The sequence below is a fragment of the Pseudophryne corroboree genome, unplaced genomic scaffold (assembly GCF_028390025.1).
Source record: "Pseudophryne corroboree isolate aPseCor3 unplaced genomic scaffold, aPseCor3.hap2 scaffold_698, whole genome shotgun sequence".
Lineage (NCBI taxonomy): Eukaryota > Metazoa > Chordata > Amphibia > Anura > Myobatrachidae > Pseudophryne > Pseudophryne corroboree.
The window spans coordinates 309,048-333,942 of NW_026970282.1; the positions used below are offsets into that span (position 1 = coordinate 309,048).

Genomic DNA, 24,895 nt, shown 5'->3' on the forward strand with positions numbered 1-24,895 from the left:
CAATTGGATTTTTCTGCCAGCATATTTTTTTTCTCTGCAACCCACTGCTAAATTGTGCTTCCTAGCTGTTTTTATAAAATCACTGAATCAAATCTAACTCTGATTACATCAGAGAAGGCCAGGTACCCTACACCATAACAGGGGGTTTGAAATTTTGACTTGTCTACTTAAAGATCACCAAAATCTGATAACAAGGTCAATTAGGTCCCTGGGTGGGATTGAACCACCAACCTTTTGGTTAATAGCCGTACATACTAACTGATTGCGCCACAGAGACACTTTGCAAAAGTCCATACTGACAAAGGCTAATAAGCATTCATCTAAAACGTTTCCTAGAAAAACTTTAAAAAGTCAATAATCTGGAGAGTTTTTGTAAGATGTTTCTTCCATCAACCAACGAAGAAACACATTGGTACTTTCCCATGATGAGTGAGTGCTTCAGGATCTCTTGAACTTACATGTGCAGCAGAGTACTGCAATGGAAGCATGCTGGGCCCATAACCCAGAGGTAAGCAGATTGAAACTATCCTCTGCTATATGCATTTTTTTTTTGTTAATTAAAGTAATCCAAAACTGGGATTGATATTTTGTCTCTTTTATTTTTACTTAAAGTACAATAACTTTTACCATTTTAATTTGTTTTAATAGTATATTGACAGTATTGTTTTCTTTCAAAAATCCACTTCATTTTCTTTACCCTATTATTAAAATGGTAATTGACAAAAACAAACTACATTGTCACCAGAAGAGCAATACAAAATGTACAAGTGATATATTAAAATCATCTTTCCAGCTTGAATTTCAATGATGCATTGGGGCAACGATTTTGTGAGAAACATCTTCACCCTTAAATAAAGATTTTCTTAATTCCTTACCTGTGTGCTAATTAGATATCACCTTGTTTTCATATTAAACAGACTTCCACATGAGAAAGCAGCAAGGATGCAGTGGCGTTAATGTTTCCTGGTGTCAACCTGTATTATTTCAGTAGACATTGAAATGAGGATGCATCTTGCTGCCTTTCCAATGAAGCAAGTTTAATTTAGTAATAGGTGAAAAACCATCCTTACAAAGGTGTTAATCAGAGACTTGGCTTTGTGGACACTTTTCAGAGAACAAATTTGTTAGCATAAAAATAAAGCCAGAAAATAAAGAGCTGTTTAATCACTCAATTGGATTTTTCTGCCAGCATATTTTTTTTCTCTGCAACCCACTGCTAAATTGTGCTTCCTAGATGTTTTTATAAAATCACTGAATCAAATCTAACTCTGTTTACATCAGAGAAGGCCAAGTACCCTACACCATAACAGGGGGTTTGAAATTTTGACTTGTCTACTTAAAGATCACCAAAATCTGATAACAAGGTCAATTAGGTCCCTGGGTGGGATTGAACCACCAACCTTTTGGTTAATAGCCGTACATACTAACTGATTGCGCCACAGAGACACTTTGCAAAAGTCCATACTGACAAAGGCTAATAAGCATTCATCTAAAACGTTTCCTAGCAAAACTTTAAAAAGTCAATAATCTGGAGAATTTTTGTAAGATGTTTCTTCCATCAACCAACGAAGAAACACATTGGTACTTTCCCGTGATGAGTGAGTGCTTCAGGATCTCTTGCACTTACATGTGCAGCAGAGTACAGCAATGGAAGCATGCTGGACCCATAACCCAGAGGTAGGCAGATTGAAACTATCCTCTGCTGTATGCTTTTTTTTTTTGTTAATTAAAGTAATCCAAAACTGGGATTGATATTTTGGCTCTTTTATTTTTACTTAAAGTACAATAACTTTTACCATTTTAATTTGTTTTAATAGTATATTGACAGTATTGTTGTCTTTCAAAAATCCACTTAATTTTCTTTACCCTATTATTAAATGGTAATTGACAAAAACAAACTACATTGTCACCAGAAGAGCAATACAAAATGTACAAGTGATATATTAAAATCATCTTTCCAGCTTGAATTTCAATGATGCATTGGGGCAACGATTTTGTGAGAAACATCTTCACCCTTAAATAAAGATTTTCTTAATTCCTTACCTGTGTGCTAATTAGATATCACCTTGTTTTCACATTAAACAGACTTCCACATGAGAAAGCAGCAAGGATGCAGTGGCGTTAATGTTTCCTGGTGTCAACTTGTATTATTTCAGTAGACATTGAAATGAGGATGCATCTTGCTGCCTTTCCAATGAAGCAAGTTTAATTTAGTAATAGGTGAAAAACCATCCTTACAAAGGTGTTAATCAGAGACTTGGCTTTGTGGACACTTTTCAGAGAACAAATTTGTTAGCATAAAAATAAAGCCAGAAAATGAAGAGCTGTTTAATCACTCAATTGGATTTTTCTGCCAGCATATTTTTTTTCTCTGCAACCCACTGCTAAATTGTGCTTCCTAGCTGTTTTTTATAAAATCACTGAATCAAATCTAACTCTGATTACATCAGAGAAGGCCATGTACCCTACACCATAAGAGGAGGTTTGAAATTTTGACTTGTCTACTTAAATATCACCAAAATCTGATCACAAGGTTAATTACGTCCCTGGGTGGGATTGAACCACCAACCTTTTGGTTAATAGCCAAACACACTAACCGATTGCGCCACAGAGACACTTTGCAAAAAGTACATACTGACAAAGGCTAATAAGCATACATCTAGAACGTTTCCTAGAAAAACATTAAAAAATCAATAATCTGGAGAGTTTTTGTAAGATGTTTCTTCCATCAACCAACGAATAAACACATTGGTACTTTCCCATGATGAGTGAGTGCTTCAGGATCTCTTGCACTTACATGGGCAGCAGAGTACTGCAATGGAAGCATGCTGGACCCATAACCCAGAGGTAGGCAGATTGAAACTATCCTCTGCTGTATGCTTTTTTTTTTTGTTAATTAAAGTAATCCAAAACTGGGATTGATATTTTGGCTCTTTTATTTTTACTTAAAGTACAATAACTTTTACCATTTTAATTTGTTTTAATAGTATATTGACAGTATTGTTGTCTTTCAAAAATCCACTTAATTTTCTTTACCCTATTATTAAATGGTAATTGACAAAAACAAACTACATTGTCACCAGAAGAGCAATACAAAATGTACAAGTGATATATTAAAATCATCTTTCCAGCTTGAATTTCAATGATGCATTGGGGCAACGATTTTGTGAGAAACATCTTCACCCTTAAATAAAGATTTTCTTAATTCCTTACCTGTGTGCTAATTAGATATCACCTTGTTTTCACATTAAACAGACTTCCACATGAGAAAGCAGCAAGGATGCAGTGGCGTTAATGTTTCCTGGTGTCAACTTGTATTATTTCAGTAGACATTGAAATGAGGATGCATCTTGCTGCCTTTCCAATGAAGCAAGTTTAATTTAGTAATAGGTGAAAAACCATCCTTACAAAGGTGTTAATCAGAGACTTGGCTTTGTGGACACTTTTCAGAGAACAAATTTGTTAGCATAAAAATAAAGCCAGAAAATGAAGAGCTGTTTAATCACTCAATTGGATTTTTCTGCCAGCATATTTTTTTTCTCTGCAACCCACTGCTAAATTGTGCTTCCTAGCTGTTTTTTATAAAATCACTGAATCAAATCTAACTCTGATTACATCAGAGAAGGCCATGTACCCTACACCATAAGAGGAGGTTTGAAATTTTGACTTGTCTACTTAAATATCACCAAAATCTGATCACAAGGTTAATTACGTCCCTGGGTGGGATTGAACCACCAACCTTTTGGTTAATAGCCAAACACACTAACCGATTGCGCCACAGAGACACTTTGCAAAAAGTACATACTGACAAAGGCTAATAAGCATACATCTAGAACGTTTCCTAGAAAAACATTAAAAAATCAATAATCTGGAGAGTTTTTGTAAGATGTTTCTTCCATCAACCAACGAATAAACACATTGGTACTTTCCCATGATGAGTGAGTGCTTCAGGATCTCTTGCACTTACATGGGCAGCAGAGTACTGCAATGGAAGCATGCTGGACCCATAACCCAGAGGTAGGCAGATTGAAACTATCCTTTGCTATATGCATTTTTTTTGTTAATTTAAGTAATCAAAACTGGGATTGATATTTTTGCTCTTTTATTTTTACTTAAAGTACAATAACTTTTACCATTTTAATTTGTTTTAATAGTATATTGACAGTATAGTTTTCTTTCAAAAATCCACTTAATTTTCTTTACCCTGTTATTAAAATGGTAATTGACAAAAAAACGACATTGTCACCAGAAGAGCAATACAAAATGTACAAGTGATATATTAAAATCATCTTTCCAGCTTGAATTTCAATGATGCATTGGGGCAACGATTTTGTGAGAAACATCTTCACCCTTAAATAAAGATTTTCTTAATTCCTTACCTGTGTGCTAATTAGATATCACCTTGTTTTCATATTAAACAGACTTCCACATGAGAAAGCAGCAAGGATGCAGTGGCGTTAATGTTTCCTGGTGTCAACCTGTATTATTTCAGTAGACATTGAAATGAGGATGCATCTTGCTGCCTTTCCAATGAAGCAAGTTTAATTTAGTAATAGGTGAAAAACCATCCTTACAAAGGTGTTAATCAGAGACTTGGCTTTGTGGACACTTTTCAGAGAACAAATTTGTTAGCATAAAAATAAAGCCAGAAAATGAAGAGCTGTTTAATCACTCGATTGGATTTTTCTGCCAGCATATTTTTTTTCTCTGCAACCCACTGCTAAATTGTGCTTCCTAGCTGTTTTTATGAAATCACTGAATCAAATCTAACTCTGATTACATCAGAGAAGGCCAGGTACCCTACACCATAACAGGGAGTTTGAAATTTTGACTTGTCTACTTAAAGATCACCAAAATCTGATAACAAGGTCAATTAGGTCCCTGGGTGGGATTGAACCACCAACCTTATGGTTAATAGCCGTACATACTAACTGATTGCGCCACAGAGACACTTTGCAAAAGTCCATACTGACAAAGGCTAATAAGCATTCATCTAAAACGTTTCCTAGAAAAACTTTAAAAAGTCAATAATCTGGAGAGTTTTTGTAAGATGTTTCTTCCATCAACCAACGAAGAAACACATTGGTACTTTCCCATGATGAGTGAGTGCTTCAGGATCTCTTGCACTTACATGTGCAGCAGAGTACAGCAATGGAAGCATGCTGGGCCCATAACCCAGAGGTAGGCAGATTGAAACTATCCTCTGCTATATGCATTTTTTTGTTTGTTAATTAAAGTAATCCAAAACTGGGATTGATATTTTGGCTCTTTTATTTTTACTTAAAGTACAATAACTTTTACCATTTTAATTTGTTTTAATAGTATATTGACAGTATTGTTTTCTTTCAAAAATCCACTTAATTTTCTTTACCCTATTATTAAAATGGTAATTGACAAAAACAAACTACATTGTCACCAGAAGAGCAATACAAAATGTACAAGTGATATATTAAAATCATCTTTCCAGCTTGAATTTCAATGATGCATTGGGGCAACGATTTTGTGAGAAACACCTTCACCCTTAAATAAAGATTTTCTTAATTCCTTACCTGTGTGCTAATTAGATATCACCTTGTTTTCACATTAAACAGACTTCCACATGAGAAAGCAGCAAGGATGCAGTGGCGTTAATGTTTCCTTGTGTCAACCTGTATTATTTCAGTAGACATTGAAATGAGGATGCATCTTGCTGCCTTTCCAATGAAGCAAGTTTAATTTAGTAATAGGTGAAAAACCATCCTTACAAAGGTGTTAATCAGAGACTTGGCTTTGTGGACACTTTTCAGAGAACAAATTTGTTAGCATAAAAATAAAGCCAGAAAATAAAGAGCTGTTTAATCACTCAATTGGATTTTTCTGCCAGCATATTTTTTTTCTCTGCAACCCACTGCTAAATTGTGCTTCCTAGCTGTTTTTATAAAATCACTGAATCAAATCTAACTCTGATTACATCAGAGAAGGCCAGGTACCCTACACCATAACAGGGGGTTTGAAATTTTGACTTGTCTACTTAAAGATCACCAAAATCTGATAACAAGGTCAATTAGGTCCCTGGGTGGGATTGAACCACCAACCTTTTGGTTAATAGCCGTACATACTAACTGATTGCGCCACAGAGACACTTTGCAAAAGTCCATACTGACAAAGGCTAATAAGCATTCATCTAAAACGTTTCCTAGAAAAACTTTAAAAAGTCAATAATCTGGAGAGTTTTTGTAAGATGTTTCTTCCATCAACCAACGAAGAAACACATTGGTACTTTCCCATGATGAGTGAGTGCTTCAGGATCTCTTGAACTTACATGTGCAGCAGAGTACTGCAATGGAAGCATGCTGGACCCATAACCCAGAGGTAGGCAGATTGAAACTATCCTTTGCTATATGCATTTTTTTTGTTAATTTAAGTAATCAAAACTGGGATTGATATTTTTGCTCTTTTATTTTTACTTAAAGTACAATAACTTTTACCATTTTAATTTGTTTTAATAGTATATTGACAGTATAGTTTTCTTTCAAAAATCCACTTAATTTTCTTTACCCTGTTATTAAAATGGTAATTGACAAAAAAACTACATTGTCACCAGAAGAGCAATACAAAATGTACAAGTGATATATTAAAATCATCTTTCCAGCTTGAATTTCAATGATGCATTGGGGCAACAATTTTGTGAGAAACATCTTCACCCTTAAATAAAGATTTTCGTAATTCCTTACCTGTGTGCTAATTAGATATCACCTTGTTTTCACATTAAACAGACTTCCACACGAGAAAGCAGCAAGGATGCAGTGGCGTTAATGTTTCCTGGTGTCAACCTGTATTATTTCAGTAGACATTGAAATGAGGATGCATCTTGCTGCCTTTCCAATGAAGCAAGTTTAATTTAGTAATAGGTGAAAAACCATCCTTACAAAGGTGTTAATCAGAGACTTGGCTTTGTGGACACTTTTCAGAGAACAAATTTGTTAGCATAAAAATAAAGCCAGAAAATGAAGAGCTGTTTAATCACTCAATTGGATTTTTCTGCCAGCATATTTTTTTTCTCTGCAACCCACTGCTAAATTGTGCTTCCTAGCTGTTTTTTATAAAATCACTGAATCAAATCTAACTCTGATTACATCAGAGAAGGCCAGGTACCCTACACAATAAGAGGGGGTTTGAAATTTTGACTTGTCTACTTAAATATCACCAAAATGTGATCACAAGGTTAATTATGTCCCTGGGTGGGATTGAACCACCAAACTTTTGGTTAATAGCCGAACACACTAACCGATTGCGCCACCGAGACACTTTGCAAACAGTACATACTGACAAAGGCTAATAAGCATACATCTAGAACGTTTCCTAGAAAAACATTAAAAAATCAATAATCTGGAGAGTTTTTGTAAGATGTTTCTTCCATCAACCAATGAATAAACACATTGGTACTTTCCCATGATGAGTGAGTGCTTCAGGATCTCTTGCACTTACATGTGCAGCAGAGTACTGCAATGGAAGCATGCTGGACCCATAACCCAGAGGTAGGCAGATTGAAACTATCCTTTGCTATATGCATTTTTTTTTGTTAATTTAAGTAATCAAAACTGGGATTGATATTTTTTCTCTTTTATTTTTACTTAAAGTACAATAACTTTTACCATTTTTAATTTGTTTTAATAGTATATTGACAGTATAGTTTTCTTTCAAAAATCCACTTAATTTTCTTTACCCTATTATTAAAATGGTAATTGACAAAAAAAACTACATTGTCACCAGAAGAGCAATACAAAATGTACAAGTGATATATTAAAATCATCTTTCCAGCTTGAATTTCAATGATGCATTGGGTCAACAATTTTGTGAGAAACATCTTCACCCTTAAATAAAGATTTTCTTAATTCCTTACCTGTGTGCTAATTAGATATCACCTTGTTTTCACATTAAACAGACTTCCACATGAGAAAGCAGCAAGGATGCAGTGGCGTTAATGTTTCCTGGTGTCAACCTATATTATTTCAGTAGACATTGAAATGAGGATGCATCTTGCTGCCTTTCCAATGAAGCAAGTTTAATTTAGTAATAGGTGAAAAACCATCCCTACAAAGGTGTTAATCAGAGACTTGGCTTTGTGGACACTTTTCAGAGAACAAATTTGTTAGCATAAAAATAAAGCCAGAAAATAAAGAGCTGTTTAATCACGCAATTTGATTTTTTTGCCAGCATATTTCTTTTTCTCTGCAACCCACTGCTAAATTGTGCTTCCTAGATGTTTTTATAAAATCACTGAATCAAATCTAACTCTGATTACATCAGAGAAGGCCAGGTACCCTACACCATAACAGGGGGTATGAAATTTGACTTGTCTACTTAAAGATCACCAAAATCTGATAACAAGGTCAATTAGGTCCCTGGGTGGGATTGAACCACCAACCTTTTGGTTAATAGCCGTACATACTAACTGATTGCGCCACAGAGACACTTTGCAAAAGTTCATACTGCAAAGGCTAATTAGCATTCATCTAAAACGTTTCCTAGAAAAACTTTAAAAAGTCAATAATCTGGAGAGTTTTTGTAAGATGTTTCTTCCATCAACCAACGAAGAAACACATTGGTACTTTCCCATGATGAGTGAGTGCTTCAGGATCTCTTGAACTTACATGTGCAGCAGAGTACTGCAATGGAAGCATGCTGGGCCCATAACCCAGAGGTAAGCAGATTGAAACTATCCTCTGCTATATGCATTTTTTTTTTGTTAATTAAAGTAATCCAAAACTGGGATTGATATTTTGTCTCTTTTATTTTTACTTAAAGTACAATAACTTTTACCATTTTAATTTGTTTTAATAGTATATTGACAGTATTGTTTTCTTTCAAAAATCCACTTCATTTTCTTTACCCTATTATTAAAATGGTAATTGACAAAAACAAACTACATTGTCACCAGAAGAGCAATACAAAATGTACAAGTGATATATTAAAATCATCTTTCCAGCTTGAATTTCAATGATGCATTGGGTCAACAATTTTGTGAGAAACATCTTCACCCTTAAATAAAGATTTTCTTAATTCCTTACCTGTGTGCTAATTATATATCACCTTGTTTTCACATTAAACAGACTTCCACATGAGAAAGCAGCAAGGATGCAGTGGCGTTAATGTTTCCTGGTGTCAACTTGTATTATTTCAGTAGACATTGAAATGAGGATGCATCTTGCTGCCTTTCCAATGAAGCAAGTTTAATTTAGTAATAGGTGAAAAACCATCCTTACAAAGGTGTTAATCAGAGACTTGGCTTTGTGGACACTTTTCAGAGAACAAATTTGTTAGCATAAAAATAAAGCCAGAAAATGAAGAGCTGTTTAATCACTCAATTGGATTTTTCTGCCAGCATATTTTTTTTCTCTGCAACCCACTGCTAAATTGTGCTTCCTAGCTGTTTTTTATAAAATCACTGAATCAAATCTAACTCTGATTACATCAGAGAAGGCCAGGTACCCTACACAATAAGAGGGGGTTTGAAATTTTGACTTGTCTACTTTAATATCACCAAAATCTGATCACAAGGTCAATTACGTCCCTGGGTGGGATTGAACCACCAACCTTTTGGTTAATAGCCGAACACACTAACCGATTGCGCCACCGAGACACTTTGCAAACAGTGCTTTTGGTTAATAGCCGTACATACTAACTGATTGCGCCACAGAGACACTTTGCAAAAGTCCATACTGACAAAGGCTAATAAGCATTCATCTAAAACGTTTCCTAGCAAATCTTTAAAAAGTCAATAATCTGGAGAGTTTTTGTAAGATGTTTCTTCCATCAACCAACGAAGAAACACATTGGTACTTTCCCATGATGAGTGAGTGCTTCAGGATCTCATGCACTTACATGTGCAGCAGAGTACTGCAATGGAAGCATGCTGGACCCATAACCCAGAGGTAGGCAGATTGAAACTATCCTTTGCTATATGCATTTTTTTTGTTAATTTAAGTAATCAAAACTGGGATTGATATTTTTGCTCTTTTATTTTTACTTAAAGTACAATAACTTTTACCATTTTAATTTGTTTTAATAGTATATTGACAGTATAGTTTTCTTTCAAAAATCCACTTAATTTTCTTTACCCTGTTATTAAAATGGTAATTGACAAAAAAACTACATTGTCACCAGAAGAGCAATACAAAATGTACAAGTGATATATTAAAATCATCTTTCCAGCTTGAATTTCAATGATGCATTGGGGCAACAATTTTGTGAGAAACATCTTCACCCTTAAATAAAGATTTTCGTAATTCCTTACCTGTGTGCTAATTAGATATCACCTTGTTTTCACATTAAACAGACTTCCACACGAGAAAGCAGCAAGGATGCAGTGGCGTTAATGTTTCCTGGTGTCAACCTGTATTATTTCAGTAGACATTGAAATGAGGATGCATCTTGCTGCCTTTCCAATGAAGCAAGTTTAATTTAGTAATAGGTGAAAAACCATCCTTACAAAGGTGTTAATCAGAGACTTGGCTTTGTGGACACTTTTCAGAGAACAAATTTGTTAGCATAAAAATAAAGCCAGAAAATGAAGAGCTGTTTAATCACTCAATTGGATTTTTCTGCCAGCATATTTTTTTTCTCTGCAACCCACTGTAAAATTGTGCTTCCTAGCTGTTTTTTATAAAATCACTGAATCAAATCTAACTCTGATTACATCAGAGAAGGCCAGGTACCCTACACAATAAGAGGGGGTTTGAAATTTTGACTTGTCTACTTAAATATCACCAAAATGTGATCACAAGGTCAATTATGTCCCTGGGTGGGATTGAACCACCAAACTTTTGGTTAATAGCCGAACACACTAACCGATTGCGCCACCGAGACACTTTGCAAACAGTACATACTGACAAAGGCTAATAAGCATACATCTAGAACGTTTCCTAGAAAAACATTAAAAAATCAATAATCTGGAGAGTTTTTGTAAGATGTTTCTTCCATCAACCAATGAATAAACACATTGGTACTTTCCCATGATGAGTGAGTGCTTCAGGATCTCTTGCACTTACATGTGCAGCAGAGTACTGCAATGGAAGCATGCTGGACCCATAACCCAGAGGTAGGCAGATTGAAACTATCCTTTGCTATATGCATTTTTTTTTGTTAATTTAAGTAATCAAAACTGGGATTGATATTTTTTCTCTTTTATTTTTACTTAAAGTACAATAACTTTTACCATTTTTAATTTGTTTTTATTAGTATATTGACAGTATAGTTTTCTTTCAAAAATCCACTTAATTTTCTTTACCCTATTATTAAAATGGTAATTGACAAAAAAAACTACATTGTCACCAGAAGAGCAATACAAAATGTACAAGTGATATATTAAAATCATCTTTCCAGCTTGAATTTCAATGATGCATTGGGTCAACAATTTTGTGAGAAACATCTTCACCCTTAAATAAAGATTTTCTTAATTCCTTACCTGTGTGCTAATTAGATATCACCTTGTTTTCACATTAAACAGACTTCCACATGAGAAAGCAGCAAGGATGCAGTGGCGTTAATGTTTCCTGGTGTCAACCTGTATTATTTCAGTAGACATTGAAATGAGGATGCATCTTGCTGCCTTTCCAATGAAGCAAGTTTAATTTAGTAATAGGTGAAAAACCATCCCTACAAAGGTGTTAATCAGAGACTTGGCTTTGTGGACACTTTTCAGAGAACAAATTTGTTAGCATAAAAATAAAGCCAGAAAATAAAGAGCTGTTTAATCACGCAATTTGATTTTTTTGCCAGCATATTTCTTTTTCTCTGCAACCCACTGCTAAATTGTGCTTCCTAGATGTTTTTATAAAATCACTGAATCAAATCTAACTCTGATTACATCAGAGAAGGCCAGGTACCCTACACCATAACAGGGGGTATGAAATTTGACTTGTCTACTTAAAGATCACCAAAATCTGATAAAAAGGTCAATTAGGTCCCTGGGTGGGATTGAACCACCAACCTTTTAGTTAATAGCCGTACATACTAACTGATTGCGCCACAGAGACACTTTGCAAAAGTTCATACTGCAAAGGCTAATTAGCATTCATCTAAAACGTTTCCTAGAAAAACTTTAAAAAGTCAATAATCTGGAGAGTTTTTGTAAGATGTTTCTTCCATCAACCAACGAAGAAACACATTGGTACTTTCCCATGATGAGTGAGTGCTTCAGGATCTCTTGCACTTACATGTGCAGCAGAGTACTGCAATGGAAGCATGCTGGGCCCATAACCCAGAGGTAGGCAGATTGAAACTATCCTCTGCTATATGCATTTTTTTTTGTTAATTAAAGTAATCCAAAACTGGGATTGATATTTTGTCTCTTTTATTTTTACTTAAAGTACAATAACTTTTACCATTTTAATTTGTTTTAATAGTATATTGACAGTATTGTTTTCTTTCAAAAATCCACTTCATTTTCTTTACCCTATTATTAAAATGGTAATTGACAAAAACAAACTACATTGTCACCAGAAGAGCAATACAAAATGTACAAGTGATATATTAAAATCACCTTTCAGCTTGAATTTCAATGATGCATTGGGGCAACAATTTTGTGAGAAACATCTTCACCCTTAAATAAAGATTTTCTTAATTCCTTACCTGTGTGCTAATTAGATATCACCTTGTTTTCATATTAAACAGACTTCCACATGAGAAAGCAGCAAGGATGCAGTGGCGTTAATGTTTCCTGGTGTCAACCTGTATTATTTCAGTAGACATTGAAATGAGGATGCATCTTGCTGCCTTTCCAATGAAGCAAGTTTAATTTAGTAATAGGTGAAAAACCATCCTTACAAAGGTGTTAATCAGAGACTTGGCTTTGTGGACACTTTTCAGAGAACAAATTTGTTAGCATAAAAATAAAGCCAGAAAATGAAGAGCTGTTTAATCACTCAATTGGATTTTTCTGCCAGCATATTTTTTTTCTCTGCAACCCACTGTAAAATTGTGCTTCCTAGCTGTTTTTTATAAAATCACTGAATCAAATCTAACTCTGATTACATCAGAGAAGGCCAGGTACCCTACACAATAAGAGGGGGTTTGAAATTTTGACTTGTCTACTTAAATATCACCAAAATGTGATCACAAGGTCAATTATGTCCCTGGGTGGGATTGAACCACCAAACTTTTGGTTAATAGCCGAACACACTAACCGATTGCGCCACCGAGACACTTTGCAAACAGTACATACTGACAAAGGCTAATAAGCATACATCTAGAACGTTTCCTAGAAAAACATTAAAAAATCAATAATCTGGAGAGTTTTTGTAAGATGTTTCTTCCATCAACCAATGAATAAACACATTGGTACTTTCCCATGATGAGTGAGTGCTTCAGGATCTCTTGCACTTACATGTGCAGCAGAGTACTGCAATGGAAGCATGCTGGACCCATAACCCAGAGGTAGGCAGATTGAAACTATCCTTTGCTATATGCATTTTTTTTTGTTAATTTAAGTAATCAAAACTGGGATTGATATTTTTTCTCTTTTATTTTTACTTAAAGTACAATAACTTTTACCATTTTTAATTTGTTTTAATAGTATATTGACAGTATAGTTTTCTTTCAAAAATCCACTTAATTTTCTTTACCCTATTATTAAAATGGTAATTGACAAAAAAAACTACATTGTCACCAGAAGAGCAATACAAAATGTACAAGTGATATATTAAAATCATCTTTCCAGCTTGAATTTCAATGATGCATTGGGTCAACAATTTTGTGAGAAACATCTTCACCCTTAAATAAAGATTTTCTTAATTCCTTACCTGTGTGCTAATTAGATATCACCTTGTTTTCACATTAAACAGACTTCCACATGAGAAAGCAGCAAGGATGCAGTGGCGTTAATGTTTCCTGGTGTCAACCTGTATTATTTCAGTAGACATTGAAATGAGGATGCATCTTGCTGCCTTTCCAATGAAGCAAGTTTAATTTAGTAATAGGTGAAAAACCATCCCTACAAAGGTGTTAATCAGAGACTTGGCTTTGTGGACACTTTTCAGAGAACAAATTTGTTAGCATAAAAATAAAGCCAGAAAATAAAGAGCTGTTTAATCACGCAATTTGATTTTTTTGCCAGCATATTTCTTTTTCTCTGCAACCCACTGCTAAATTGTGCTTCCTAGATGTTTTTATAAAATCACTGAATCAAATCTAACTCTGATTACATCAGAGAAGGCCAGGTACCCTACACCATAACAGGGGGTATGAAATTTGACTTGTCTACTTAAAGATCACCAAAATCTGATAAAAAGGTCAATTAGGTCCCTGGGTGGGATTGAACCACCAACCTTTTAGTTAATAGCCGTACATACTAACTGATTGCGCCACAGAGACACTTTGCAAAAGTTCATACTGCAAAGGCTAATTAGCATTCATCTAAAACGTTTCCTAGAAAAACTTTAAAAAGTCAATAATCTGGAGAGTTTTTGTAAGATGTTTCTTCCATCAACCAACGAAGAAACACATTGGTACTTTCCCATGATGAGTGAGTGCTTCAGGATCTCTTGCACTTACATGTGCAGCAGAGTACTGCAATGGAAGCATGCTGGGCCCATAACCCAGAGGTAGGCAGATTGAAACTATCCTCTGCTATATGCATTTTTTTTTGTTAATTAAAGTAATCCAAAACTGGGATTGATATTTTGTCTCTTTTATTTTTACTTAAAGTACAATAACTTTTACCATTTTAATTTGTTTTAATAGTATATTGACAGTATTGTTTTCTTTCAAAAATCCACTTCATTTTCTTTACCCTATTATTAAAATGGTAATTGACAAAAACAAACTACATTGTCACCAGAAGAGCAATACAAAATGTACAAGTGATATATTAAAATCACCTTTCAGCTTGAATTTCAATGATGCATTGGGGCAACAATTTTGTGAGAAACATCTTCACCCTTAAATAAAGATTTTCTTAATTCCTTACCTGTGTGCTAATTAGATATCACCTTGTTTTCATATTAAACAGACTTCCACATGAGAAAGCAGCAAGGATGCAGTGGCGTTAATGTTTCCTGGTGTCAACCTGTATTATTTCAGTAGACATTGAAATGAGGATGCATCTTGCTGCCTTTCCAATGAAGCAAGTTTAATTTAGTAATAGGTGAAAAACCATCCTTACAAAGGTGTTAATCAGAGACTTGGCTTTGTGGACACTTTTCAGAGAACAAATTTGTTAGCATAAAAATAAAGCCAGAAAATAAAGAGCTGTTTAATCACTCAATTGGATTTTTCTGCCAGCATATTTTTTTTCTCTGCAACCCACTGCTAAATTGTGCTTCCTAGCTGTTTTTATAAAATCACTGAATCAAATCTAACTCTGATTACATCAGAGAAGGCCAAGTACCCTACACCATAACAGGGGGTTTGAAATTGAGAGTCCTGAGCTTACGGATAATTACCTCCGCCGGGGGACAATTCAAACAGTGTCAGTCGCCTTGCTGGGTACACCCCCTTAAGCACTGCATGGGGAGGGGGGTCCGGTTAATGATAGTTCTCACTTAGGGCCGGCCCGTGTCCTGAGGTGTAGTCGCGAGGACTGGTGACAGGTGGTACTTTGGCCCAAATGAGGCCGCGCGGTCCGGCTTGCGGTGGCTCAGGGGACTCTTTCCTTAATGGTCCCACCGTAGGTGTATTAAGGGGGAACTATAATAGGAGGGGTAACCGGTGCGACCAGCCAAGGTCGAGGTGAATGGGGCTGACAGTCTCTGGACCCCTCTATGGTGTCTCTCACTTTTAGGGTCAATGGGGAAAACTGAGCAGTGTGTCAGTACCTGTTTCTTTCTTTACAGCCGCACTTAATCTCCTTACGTGATGTCTGGTGCTTCCCTGGAAGGGTCCGCTCTGCTGCTAGCGGCTCCCGCTCACTTCCTTTCCCCTGCCCGCGGCTCTCTGCTCTGACGCGCTCTCCTCGCGTCACTCTCCGTCCGTCCGTTCCCTTCGTGCTGCCGCTGGGCGCTCTCCGTCCCCTCTGTTCCGCGTTGCCAGGCGTGCTCCGTCTCTTCTCCTCACCACTGCTGGGCGTTCACCGGCTCCTCTGTTCAGCGTTGCCGGGCGCTCTCCGTCTCTTCTCCTCACCGCTGCTGGGCGCGCACCGTCTCGCCTCCTCACCGCTGCTGGGCGCGCACCGTCTTCCTTCGGCGCCAGTCCCGCCTCTCCTTTTTCCCCGCTCTCCGGGCTGTCCAACCCCTTGAGCCTCCAGGCTCCTCTTTTCTGGGTCCTAGTGTTCTCCAGGTACGTGGGACCACGTTGGTTGCCTAGCAACCGGATAGTGGCTGCAGAGATAATTACGAGGGGCCGGAGCAGATACGAGGTATCACAGTATACTATATCACAGGCATTGTGGTATAATGTCTCAAGGTCATTGCAGTGTGTGGCATAATGTGTCACAGGCATTGTATGTGCTATAATGTATCGGGCATTGCAGTGTGTGGCATAATGTATCACGGACATTGCGGTGTGTGTCATAATGTGTCACAGGCATTGTATGTGCTATAATGTATCAGGGGCATTGCAGTGTGTAGCATAATGTATAACGGGCATTGCGATTCCTGTCATAATGTGTCACAGGCATTACGGTGTGTGGCATAATGTGTCACAGACATTACGGTGTGTGGCATAATGTGTCGGGGGCATTACAGTGTGTGCATATTGTGTCGTGCATTATTGTGTGCGGCATAATGTCTAAGGGCCATTGCAGTATGTGGCATAATGTATACTGGGCATTACTATAAGGAGGAAAAATGACAAATAATGTAAGGGGCATGAATCAGGATTATTTTTCTTTCCTGTGGTGGCCAACGTATGGGCGTGCAGGTTGCAAAACTGGGGTATAAGGTAGTCTTTTCCTGCAATGCCACGCCCCTTTATGCGAAACCACGCCCACTCCAACAAAACCACGCCCCTTTTTTGACGCGCGCGCCTTGGGCGCGCGCATATTTATCCCTTTCTTGCTCCCAATTATGGAGCATGAAGGGGGGGGGGGCGCCGAAGAATTTTTTGGCTTGGGGGAGAAAAATTTCTAGTTACGCCACTGGATTGGACATATCCAGTGTGATGCGGCTGTAGATGATTTTTGCTGTTTCTAACTTCTACATCAATGAATAAGTTTCAAAATAGAATGCATCAAGAGAACGGTGTTGGTAGTATAAAACTACCTACAGCACCTGGTATTCCCAGGTGGTCTCACATCCAAGAACAAACCAGGCCTAAGATCAGGTGATATTGGGCATATACAGTGTGGTGTGGCTGTAGATGAGTTTAGTGGTTTCTGTTAGAGTTCTTCTACTTCTAACTACTCGTACATAAATGAATAAGCGGACGATTTATTAAACCTGGTGAAATGATAATTTGCATGGTGATAAAGTACCAGCCAATCAGCTCCTAATTGCCATGTCACAGGCTGGGTTTGAAAAATGACAGTTAGGAGCTGACTGGCTGGTACTTTATCACCTTGCACTTTATCAGTTCACCAGGCTTAATAGATCTGCCCCAATGTTTCAAATTGGAATGCATCAAGAGAACGGTGTTGGTATTGTAAAAATACACACAGCTCCTGGTATTTCCTGGTGGTCTCCCATCCAAGTACTAAAACCAGGACCAACACTGCTCAGCTTCCATGATCAGGAGAGATTGGGCAAATCCAGTGTGCTGTGGCTGTAGATGAGCTCGTGGTTTCTGTTAGAGCTCTTCTACTTCTAACTTCTGGTACATAAAAGAATATGTGTAAAAATGAAATGTACAGTACCAAGAAAAGGGTGTTGGTAGTTTAAAAACACCTAAAGAATCTGATAATACATGGATGAGAGACTGCTTGGTAGTAACAAAGTCCAATACTGCTTTGCTTCAAAGATCAAATGAGATTGGGCATATCCAGTGTGGTGTGGCTTTAGATAAGCTTTGTGGTTTCTGTTAGAGCTCTTCTACTTCTAACTACTGGTACATTAATGAATATGTATAAGGTTGTAGTTTATCCAATATCCCTTTACTACCTTACCTCCCCCCCCCCTCCCCTCCCCTCCCCTCCTTATAGCTTCCTTTGTTCTCTCCTCCTCGTGTGTGCGTTATTTGTTTTCTCATACGTCCTAGAGGATGCTGGGATCACATTAAGAACCATGGGGTATAGACGGGATCTGCAGGAGACATGGGCACTTTAAGACTTTCAAAGGGTGTGAACTGTCTCCTCCCTCTATGCCCCTCCTCCAGACTCCAGTTTTAGAATTGTGCCCAGTGAGACTGGATGCACTACAGGGGAGCTCTACTGAGTTTCTCTGAAAAGACTTATGTTAGTTTTTCTTATTTTCAGGGAGGCTGCTGGCAACAGTCTCCCTGCTTCGTGGAACTTAGGGGAGAGAAGTATGACCAACTTCTAGTGAGTTCAATGGCTCTGCTTCTGGCTGACAGGACACCATTAGCTCCTGAGGGTGCTGATCGCTGGGTACGCCTAGATGCCCACTCCCGTAGCCTGCCATCACCCCCTTACAGAGCCAGAAGTCAGAAGACAGGCGAGTAGCAGAAGAACAGAAGACTTCTTCTCCAGTGACGGCATTCTGAGGTACCACGCAGCGAGCGGAATGCTGTGCGCCATGCTTCCACACAAACACAGGCACTGCAGGGTGCAGGGCATGTGGGTGGGTGGGGGGGGGGCACCCTGGGCAGCATAAATTCCTCACAAAAGGCTGGCAAAAGTGGACATTAGTGCCTGGGCACTGTCCTTACCCCGCCAGCGTAATTAATTATTTGTTTCTGAGCGGGACAGAAGCGTGCCATTACAGCGGCGGGGCTTCTTCCTCACCTCACCAGCACATCTATAGAGCGTTACAAGTCTATCACTATAGAGTTTATTATTTCCCAGACTGTGTACTTTTGGCGCTGGGTTGTGAGCTGAAAAATCCTCTCTGTCCCTCTGACAGATTTACTGTAGGTCTATCCCCCATAAGCCGATGTGTCTGTGGGTACTTGGTACATGTGTGTCAACATGTCGGTGGCTGAATGTTTTTCCCAAGAGGAAACTATATTAGGAATGCAGACATATGATGGTGGCCCTGTTGGCACCACCAATAACTGACTGGGTGAAAGTTTCAATAATATCAGAGTGAGGTTGGATAAATCTGTGTCCCAGACACAGACGTAGAGAATAGATGTGATGTTCATGGCTATGCTTCTTTTCCCTCAGGCCCGCAAAAATGTTACTACACACTGATACTGACTCGGATACTGATTCCTATGTCGACCCAAATTGGCATCTGACGTCGCCTGCAGTGCACCCTGCAGTGCCTGTGTTTGTGTGGAAGCATGGCGCACAGCATTCCGCTCGCTGCGTGGTACCTCAGAATGCCGTCACTGGAGAAGAAGTCTTCTGTTCTTCTGCTACTCGCCTGTCTTCTGACTTCTGGCTCTGTAAGGGGGTGATGGCAGGCTACGGGAGTGGGCATCTAGGCGTACCCAGCGATCAGCACCCTCAGGAGCTAATGGTGTCCTGTCAGCCAGAAGCAGAGCCATTGAACTCACTAGAAGTTGGTCATACTTCTCTCCCCTAAGTTCCACGAAGCAGGGAGACTGTTGCCAGCAGCCTCCCTGAAAATAAGAAAAACTAACATAAGTCTTTTCAGAGAAACTCAGTAGAGCTCCCCTGTAGTGCATCCAGTCTCACTGGGCACAATTCTAAAACTGGAGTCTGGAGGAGGGGCATAGAGGGAGGAGACAGTTCACACCCTTTGAAAGTCTTAAAGTGCCCATGTCTCCTGCGGATCCCGTCTATACCCCATGGTTCTTAATGTGATCCCAGCATCCTCTAGGACGTATGAGAAAACAAATAACGCACACACGAGGAGGAGAGAACAAAGGAAGCTATAAGGAGGGGAGGGGAGGGGGGGGAGGTAAGGTAGTAAAGGGATATTGGATAAACTACAACCTTATACATATTCATTAATGTACCAGTAGTTAGAAGTAGAAGAGCTCTAACAGAAACCACAAAGCTTATCTAAAGCCACACCACACTGGATATGCCCAATCTCATTTGATCTTTGAAGCAAAGCAGTATTGGACTTTGTTACTACCAAGCAGTCTCCCATCCATGTATTATCAGATTCTTTAGGTGTTTTTAAACTACCAACACCCTTTTCATGGTACTGTACATTTAATTTTTACACATATTCTTTTATGTACCAGAAGTTAGAAGTAGAAGAGCTCTAACAGAAACCACGAGCTCATCTACAGCCACAGCACACTGGATTTGCCCAATCTCTCCTGATCATGGAAGCTGAGCAGTGTTGGTCCTGGTTTTAGTACTTGGATGGGAGACCACCAGGAAATACCAGGAGCTGTGTGTATTTTTACAATACCAACACCGTTCTCTTGATGCATTCCATTTTGAAACATTGGGGCAGATCTATTAAGCCTGGTGAACTGATAAAGTGCAAGGTGATAAAGTACCAGCCAGTCAGCTCCTAACTGTCATTTTTCAAACCCAGCCTGTGACATGGCAATTAGGAGCTGATTGGCTGGTACTTTATCACCATGCAAATTATCATTTCACCAGGTTTAATAAATCGTCCGCTTATTCATTTATGTACGAGTAGTTAGAAGTAGAAGAACTCTAACAGAAACCACTAAACTCATCTACAGCCACACCACACTGTATATGCCCAATATCACCTGATCTTAGGCCTGGTTTGTTCTTGGATGTGAGACCACCTGGGAATACCAGGTGCTGTAGGTAGTTTTATACTACCAACACCGTTCTCTTGATGCATTCTATTTTGAAACTTATTCATTGATGTAGAAGTTAGAAACAGCAAAAATCATCTACAGCCGCATCACACTGGATATGTCCAATCCAGTGGCGTAACTAGAAATTTTTCTCCCCCAAGCCAAAAAATTCTTCGGCGCCCCCCCCCCCCCTTCATGCTCCATAATTGGGAGCAAGAAAGGGATAAATATGCGCGCGCGTCAAAAAAGGGGCGTGGTTTTGTTGGAGTGGGCGTGGTTTCGCATAAAGGGGCGTGGCATTGCAGGAAAAGACTACCTTATACCCCAGTTTTGCAACCTGCACGCCCATACGTTGGCCACCACAGGAAAGAAAAATAATCCTGATTCATGCCCCTTACATTATTTGTCATTTTTCCTCCTTATAGTAATGCCCAGTATACATTATGCCACATACTGCAATGGCCCTTAGACATTATGCCGCACACAATAATGCACGACACAATATGCACACACTGTAATGCCCCCGACACATTATGCCACACACCGTAATGTCTGTGACACATTATGCCACACACCGTAATGCCTGTGACACATTATGACAGGAATCGCAATGCCCGTTATACATTATGCTACACACTGCAATGCCCCTGATACATTATAGCACATACAATGTCTGTGACACATTATGACACACACCGCAATGTCCGTGATACATTATGCCACACACTGCAATGCCCGATACATTATAGCACATACAATGCCTGTGACACATTATGCCACACACTGCAATGACCTTGAGACATTATACCACAATGCCCGTGATATAGTATACCATACACCGTAATGCCTGTGACACATACCGCAATGCCCTGCCCGTTATACCCTATGCCACACATCGCAATGCCCGTTATGTATTATGCCACACTGCAATGACCCTGAGACATTATACCACATACCACAATGCCCGTGATATAGTATACCACACACCGTAATGCCTGACACATTATGACACACACCGCAATGTCCGTGATACATTATGCCACACACTGCAATGACCCTGAGACATTATACCACATATCACAATGCCCGCGATATAGTATACCATACACCGTAATGCCTGCGACACATTATGACACACACCGCAATGTCCGTGATACATTATGCCACACACCGTAATGCCCATTACACATTAAGTCCTACAGTAAGGCTTCTAATTACTTTTCAATTACCTGCTCGTTGTCAGGGGTTTCATGCACTGGGTGTCATGCTCGTTGCCAGGGGTTTCATGCTCTTGGTTCCATGCACGGTGCCAGGGGTTTTCATGCTCAGGGTGTCATGCTCGTTGCCAGGGGTTTCATGCACTGGGTGTCATGCTCGTTGCCAGGTGTTTCATGCACTGGGTGTCATGCTCGTTGCCAGATGTTTCATGCACTGGGTGTCATGCTCGTTGCTAGGAGGTAGTCCTTGTTGCTAGGGCTGTGCTCCCAGTGCCACATATGTCCCCAGTGCCAGATATTCCCCCACGGTGCCAGGTACTTACATGCCTTAGTGCCAAATATAGTCCCCCCCCCCATGTGCCAGGTACACATATGCCCCCAGTGCCAGATATTCCCCCCCAGTGCCATATATGCCCCCAGTGCCAGATATTCCCCCCAGTGCCATATATGCCCCCCATGCCATATATGCCCCCAGTGCCAGATACCCCCCCCCAGTGCCATATATGCCCCCAGTGCCAGATATTCCCCCCCAGTGCCATATATGCCCCAGTGCCAGATATCCCCCCCAGTGCCAGATATGCCCCCAGTGCCAGATATTCCCCCCAGTGCCAGAAATGCCCCAGTGCCAGATATTCCTCCCTCCCCCCCCGTGCCATATATGCCCCCAGTGACAGATATTTACCGCCCCCCCCCCCCCGCCGTCGCTTTTTGGAGGGACACGGAGGGCACAGCTCGTCTCTCCTGTGTCCCTCCTGCTGCATCATCTCCGGCGGCCGCGGGTCTAATAGGGGGAAGTGCCGGTTTGTGAGCCAATTAGAGCTCACGGACGGCACTTCCCCCTATTAGACCCGCGGCCGCCGGAGATGATGCAGCAGGAGGGACACAGGGAGGCGCGCTGTGTGCCCTCCGTGTCCCTCCAAAAAGCGGCGGAGGGAAGGAGACTGCAGACTGACATGCGGACGCTCGTCCGCATGTCAGTCTGTTGTAAATCAGTGGCGCACCCGCAGCCCCTCGCCCCCAAGCCACCGCGAGGACTGCGGAGGCAGTAGTTACGCCACTGGTCCAATCTCATCTGATGATGGAAGCTAAGCAGTGTTGTGCCTGGTTTGTTTTTGTATTTCAAGTCCTGCCTTCTGGTTTGGCCACGGCACCTCGGATATTCACCAAGGTCATGGCCGTGATGACGACCCTTCACCATCAGAGAATCAGGATCCTGCCAAATCTGGACGACTTGCTGATCCTGGTGAACTCCCAAGAGGTTCTCCACAGTTATCTGGAACTGGCAGTCCAATTCCTAAAAGTCCACGGGTGGCTCATCAACTGAAAAAAGTCCTCGCTGGTCCCTGCTCGGAACATTGTGCACCTAGGGGCACTGCTGGACACACACAGCCAACAATTGTTTCTGTCTCCAGAGAAAGTCCTGAAAATTCAGGACAGTATCGTCCTCTCTCGCCCAAGAGTGTTGATACACACAGCGAAGTACTAGACCTCATGGTGTCGGCTTTCGATATGGTAGAGTACGCTCAATTTCATTACCGCCCTCTGCAGAGGTTAATCCTCTCCAAGTGGGACGGCCTGCCTCATCGGATGATGTCTCAAATGATCTCCTTGACTCCGGAGGTTCGTCTGACACTGAGCTGGTGGCTACAGGACCAACAGTTGAGCAGGGGCCATCCCTTCTGGATCTCCAACTGTGTCCTCCTGACAATGGATGCCAGTCTTTTGGGCTGGGCCATGGTGTTGGAGCAACACTTTCTCCAGGGTCGGTGGACCAGGGAGGAATCTCTCCTCCTGATATACATTCTGGAATTGCAGGCAGTGTTCAATTAATTGACACTGGCCCTGCCTCTAGTACAGAACAGGCCTGTTCAAGTACAATCTGACAACGCCACCACGGTAGTGTACACAAATCATCAAGGCGGCACTCGAAACTGCATGGCAAAGCTGGAAGTATCAAAAATCCTCCGTTGGGTAGAAAGTCATCTGACAGCAATATCGGCAGTGTTCATTCCCGGAGTCCTCAACTAGGAAGCGGATTTCCTCAGTCGTCAGGACGTTCACGCTGGAGAGTGGAGAGGCCGCAGCAGAAATGTCAGCACTGGTGTCAGTAGGTGACTGAGGCAGGGATGACTGGGAGATAGTGGGTGACTGAAGCATGTATGAGTGGGAGATAGTGGGTGACTGAGGCCGGGGTGACTGGGAGATAGTGGGTGACAGGGAGATAGTGGGTTACTGAGGGAGGGGTGATAGGAAGGGGTTGGGTAAGTATGGGAAGAAAGTGGGTGACAGGTATAATAAATGACTAAGGCAGGGGTGATAGGGAGATAGTGGATGACTGTGGCAGGGGTGACAGGGACAGTAAGAGACTGAGGCAGGGGTGACAGGGATAGTGGCTGACTGAGGCAGGGGTGACTGGGAGATAGTGGGTGACTGAGGCAGGGTTGACAGGGATAGTGGGTGACTGAAGCAGGGGTGATAGGGTGACAGTGGGTGACTAAAGCAGGGGTGACTGGTATAGTGGGTGACTGAGGCAGGGATCGCAGATATAGTGGTTGACTGAGGCAGCGGTGACTGGGAGATAGTGGGTAACTGAGGCAGGGGTGACAGGGAAAGTGTGTGACTCAGGCAGGGGTGATAGGGAGATAGTGGGCTGCATATCTCTGCCTCACTGCAGCAGCACATTCCTGCTTCAATGACAGCAGCACATCCCTACCTCACTTATAGCAGCACATCCCTGCCTCGCTGACAGCAGCACATCCCTGCCTCGCTGACAGCAGCACATCCCTGCCTCGCTGACAGCAGCACATCCCTGCTTCGCTGACAGCAGCACATCCCTGCTTCGCTGACAGCAGCACATCCCTGCCTCGCTGACAGCAGCACATCCCTGTCTCGCTGACAGCAGCACAGCACTGCTTCGCTGACAGCAGCACATCACTGCTTCACTACCA

General features: G+C 40.5%; 2 non-coding genes across 2 annotated transcripts; both read right to left on the reverse strand.

Moving 5' to 3' along the window:
* Positions 1-2,541: 2,541 nt before the first annotated feature.
* TRNAN-AUU (transfer RNA asparagine (anticodon AUU)) lies at positions 2,542-2,615 on the reverse strand. Its single transcript has one exon. It is a non-coding gene; the product is annotated as a tRNA-Asn (tRNA).
* Positions 2,616-3,711: 1,096 nt separating this feature from the next.
* TRNAN-AUU (transfer RNA asparagine (anticodon AUU)) lies at positions 3,712-3,785 on the reverse strand. The gene has a single exon. It is a non-coding gene; the product is annotated as a tRNA-Asn (tRNA).
* Between the last annotated feature and the right edge of the window lie 21,110 nt (positions 3,786-24,895).